This window comes from Chrysochloris asiatica, unplaced genomic scaffold (assembly GCF_000296735.1).
Source record: "Chrysochloris asiatica unplaced genomic scaffold, ChrAsi1.0 scaffold00121, whole genome shotgun sequence".
Lineage (NCBI taxonomy): Eukaryota > Metazoa > Chordata > Mammalia > Afrosoricida > Chrysochloridae > Chrysochloris > Chrysochloris asiatica.
Window position 1 is genome coordinate 7,507,069 of NW_006408639.1, and position 5,406 is coordinate 7,512,474.

General features: G+C 39.2%; 1 pseudogene; it reads right to left on the reverse strand.

The window, feature by feature from the left end:
- Positions 1–820: 820 nt before the first annotated feature.
- On the reverse strand, positions 821–2,743 carry LOC102841496 (annotated as a pseudogene).
- Positions 2,744–5,406: the final 2,663 nt, after the last annotated feature.

The following is a 5,406-nucleotide window of genomic DNA, read 5'->3' on the forward strand; positions in this document are numbered from 1 at the left end:
TCAGGCTTTGTAAATTGCCCCATTATAAAGCAGCCTTCGTCCACTCCCTTTAGAATTTGCCACCTGCTTTCTACTATGCCCTTGACAAGTATAATAAATGAGAGAAAATCTCTTTTGAAAGCATCGAAGGTCCTCCATGGCTAGGTACAATCCGGGGTGGTTTCACCAGGACGACGTGGGGGTGTGGACCTCACCAGCTGACACGGTTTGAGGGGTTGACACCAAAATAGCTCTATACAATTTTTGTGCATGTTTCTGTAGAAATGTATTATTTTATATAAAATATCTCTGGAGTTAGTTCTCACAACAAAATCATGTTCGGCAAGCCCACCGTACATGTGTCGACATACCTACAAAGCCAACAAACACTATGCTAATTTACCTTTTGAATTTTCTAATGTGCTCTGGTCAGAATTGTCATTATCCTGTTTCAGATCACCAGTAGCTTTGGATCACAAACTAAAAGCATGCGCTGTTGTTTTCACTGCTACCAGAGTGTCTTTTGTTGTTACAGACTTACAAAATGTATGTATTCTGTCATGAGAATGACCCATCAACATTATACACTTGAAAATAAATACAAACAGGATATATTACAAGCTTATGTAACAATACATTAGTTTACACCATGCAATCAACTGTTCAACTGTACATTAGTCAAAATACAGCTTTTATAAGTTCTAAACTGAAGGAATTTTTTTTTCCCTCCAGAATTTTTAAAACTCGTGGCACTTAAAACCTGTTAGCCTTTTCACTGAGAGTTGACTTATATATATATATACACAACAGTGGTGAAAAAGATGAACAGACCAGTGGTCTATTATGAATCATTCCAGTTTTGCTCAATAATGGTCGAAACTCTTTTTTCATATTCTTGTTTGTTTTCCCGATAAAACCGCATGGCTATTGGCTGGACTATTTGGAGTTGGATCATCCAGCAGAGAGGTAACTGATATTAAAATAGAAGATGCAGCATGTGTTGGACTCCATCAGTTTTGAAGGGTATCTGAACATATACTACCATCATTTGGATATTCTTCAGAAAATTCTATTACTAATTTATAGAAAGTACCATCTTCCAAGAATGCCCCTTCTGGTTCAAATATAACTGCATTCCACTGCATGATGTAGTTTTCAGATGTTGCCCTACTAACACCCACAGGTGGGTTTTCTTACAACCACTTGAAATCCTGTATAAGCCTCCTGGCAGGGGTCAACAGCTTCCCAGCTGTCCCGCGGTGAGTCTGAAAAAAAAAAAAAAAGCCCCACACAGTCTCCTCTATTCCCTGGTGTGGTGGCCGAGCTTCTGGGGGTCTGGGTCACCAATCCTGCAGTCACTACCAGTATTTTTATAGTTGCTAATTCACAAGTTCTGCTGTTCAAACCCACCAGCTGCTCCTTGCATACATATACAGGGTCATTAAGAGTCGGAACTGACTCCAGGGCACTTAACTAACCATTTTGTCAAAGGTTTTGGTGTTTTAGTTAGAACACTGTTATAATTAGTATTTGTGAATCTAATATCAATACTGTTTTTAGTACCTGGATTTTTTTAAGTCTTTATTGTGAATTGAGTAATAGTTTACATGGGGGAACATGAGTTTTATACTCAACCTACTGTATTCGTTTCATTGCAATGATTACAGTTGGATTCATTTCATTGCAATGATTGCAATCCCCTGTGTGCTTCTTCATTCAGCAGTATTTGCTTCTATTCTCTCTGGGTTTTTTGGGGTGTGCACCAAAAAAGGAATATACAGTCATTCAAACAGCCAAAGGGCATACCCAGCAAGCTGTGCCCCCACTCCCAGGCCACCAGCACACAACCCCTCTCCCTCCATGAGTCGAGAGTCCTTAGCTGCTCCGTATCTCCATGTCATCATCTTTGGCACTGCAGCTTCTCTGGATAGGGTCCTACACTCTGCCCCCACTCCTCTCCCTTGATGGTCACAGGGTCCTCCACTCTGGGACTGTTAAGATCGACCACTCACCCCTTTTTGCTACAAAACTTACATGTTTACAGTTGTGACAATCACAATTAGTTGCAACAATTAATAATATATCAACACCTTTTTAAAGAATAAAGTAGTCATTATTGGAAAAGGTGAAATATCAAAAAAGGTTTCCATTCATTTATGACTAATGTAATGATCTGTACTGTAGTAATTCAACGTGGAATGGTTTTACAAAACATGTTTTTTTGTTAGTAGGTATATAATCTTAGAAATAACACATTTATGAACGTTAGGGCAATATTTATTGCATAATATTCTATGATTAAAATTGCTGCTAAACATTATTAATGATTCCTGATGTTGTGCTGTAGGGTAAATACTGGACTAATAACCATAAGGACAACAGTTCAAACCCACCAACAGCTCCTCCGAAACCCTGTGCAGGGTTGCAATGGGTTGGAACCAATGTAACAGCACTTAACAACCACACTTGTACTGATTCCGTGTGGTCTGGTGTAGGAGGAGGTACATGGTGGGTGGCACCAACCCGAGTGATACCACTGGCACCATCCTACCCTTCTGTCTTGGTTTCCGTTCATCTCTTGGCATAACTTAAATAATACTCAAACTGAATACCTAGTCCAAGTACCCATTCTAGTATCTGTTCCTGGTCTGCTCCTTTGGTGCCTTTACGAGTCTATTGGTCAATGCTTTATAGTCAGATCTCACACAGATCAATTCTGCTTTATAGTGTCTGCCAATTTCCGTGGTGTAATTACTTCCACCATGGTCAATTTTAAGTTATCAACATGATGCCTCTGAAATTGTATTTGGAAAGAAATGTACCTGATTGGCTGCAGACAAGCTGCCTGCAGGACACCAAAGCTTTGCACACAACTTACTCTTCCTTCACTTCAGATGCCCATCTGTGCATCCCCAATACCATCCACAGCTCCACAGCCTTGAAAAACACCCATTTTTACTTCGCCCGAGGTCCTGTTTTCATCCTTTGAATGCTCCTAGTGTTTTATGTCTGCTTCCTTTATTGCACTTAATCAGTTTCTGCTCTACACGAGATCATCTACGAACAGCACACATCTCCCCATTAGAATATGTAGTCATTAGCAGAAGCTCGGTGTCTGATTTATTCTTGAGATCATTCCCAAACTCTGGTACTCAGCATCTGGAATAGTGTTCCATAAACCACCCAAATTCATTTCTAGCATTTCTGTGAGCATTTAAACGGATACAAAAAACTAATTACTAAGCTCTTGTTGATGGTAATATTTCCCAATCGATAGATGTTAGAGTGGTGAGGTTTGAAAACTCTTAAGGGCAAAGGAGTTACTTATTCTCATTTTATACAAACATGCTGAAACTAACTACTTGGTGGTGGCTGTGTGCTGTGGAATCGGTTCCGACTCATAGCGACCCTGTACAGGGTTTCCGGTACTGTAAATCTTTACGGGAGCAGAACGCCTCATCTTTCTCCAGCAGAACAGCTGACAGTTTCGAACCGCTGACCTTGTGGTTCGCAGCCCGATTCGTAACCACTACGCTACCAGAGCTCCTTGAAACTAACCACTTAACATTACTTAATTCTCCAAGAAAACCATTCCAATTTTCTGGTCTTGTTTTCAAATTTTGTCCTTCTTATCATTTAAATATACTTTAAAGTGATGAGAAACCACCATTAAAGTGTATTTTCTCACTGTTGTAACCATTTGAAGATCCCATAGCTTAAATTGTGTCCCCTTAAACCTAAAAACCTACAGAAAACTTTGAAGGTGCATATTAAACTTGATGCCGTCAAGTCAGTTCTGACTTACGGTGGACCCAGAGAAGCACGTCAGAGTAGAACTGTGCTCCACAGTTTCCAGTGGCTGATATTTTGGAACTAGATCACCCGTTCTTTCTTCCTGGTGCTGCTGGCTGGGGTTGAAACAACAGCTTTTCAGTTAGCAAATAAGAGCATTGATTATCTGTACTCTACAAAGATTCCAAGTACACATTAATCCTGTAATTCTCTGCAGTTTAGTCTATATTTTCTTAAGAAATAACCCTTTTAGTGAGTTAATCTTAAGAGATAACTTAAATTTTGCTTCATTAAAAATTATTCCTGTATTTGAAGTTAAGGAAGGAACTAAACTTGACACTAGAACTCTAAGAGGTAAGCCTTCACTCACTCACTCAGCTCCAGCTCACAGGGACCCTGGAAACCTTTATGCAAACAGAAAGCCTCATCGTTTTCCTGCAGAGCAGTTGGTGGGTTTGAACTTCCAACCTTGTGGTTAGCAATTCAGTGCTTATCCTACAGTGCCAACAGGGCTCCTTTGTGTGAAAGACTTGGGATTGGTGATGGTGGTGGTGGTTTGCTCCATGGAGTCAGTTCCTAATCATAACGAACCCTACATGGGGTTTCTGAGGCTGTAAATCTTTACGGGAGCAGAAAGCTTCATCTTTCCTGCGGGGAACTGATGGAAGTTTTGAACTGCTGACCTTGAACGTAGCCCATAACCACACTATGCTACCAGAGCTCTTTTGTTCGTATAACACCATTGGATTATTTTATAAATTAACGGTTGTATATGACAATACAAATATCCAACTAAAACTTTTCTTTTTACTTTTAATTTAATAAAACAAATTAATTGAAGAGAGGCTATAGGATGATAATGTTATTTACAATGCCTGCTGGTATTTTAATGTTCTCAGCTGTTCCTTTGATCCATTTGATTACATGAGACCTAAATTGTGTAATTAAGGACCATCACACTAATGTGCACTAGTGAATTTATGGGGTGCAGGTCACTTCAATATGAGCACTTGGGGTATTGGACCATTTGTTTCAAATGCATACTAACATAGTGAACACATGGTCATCAAAGAGTGGCTATAATAATCAACTTTCAAATTCAGGATGGTTAGTTTTCACCGTATTTTAATTTACCAATACAATTTAAAAACTTGATTACCAGGAAAGCCTAATAAGTTAAAATTTAACCCCCCTGGAGTCTACTTTTAGGTAAAAAAGGAACATTAAAAGAAGATAGATTAATAACCAGATAGAAAAAAATGCCCAAGCTGAGTTCATTATCAAGGTCTTAAAGATTATATATGTATTAAAATATATATATGAGAGGACTTCAAAAACTTTGTGGAAAAATTTCATTATCTTTTCATTCCATTTCCCACAAAATTTTGAAAGTCCCCTCCTCTATGAAGGGGAACACAGTGGCTCTGTAGGATAAGCACTGGACTGAGAACCACACGTCTGAGGTTCAAGCCCAATAGATGCTCCAAGGAAGAAAGATGAGGCTTTCTGCTCCTACAAAAGATTTAAAGCCTTGGAAATCCTAGACAGGGTCATATGAGTCAGAATAAACTTGATGGCATTTACCAATAAGCACCTACATGAGGGTAAGTCAAAAGCTACTAGAGTTCCAGTTCA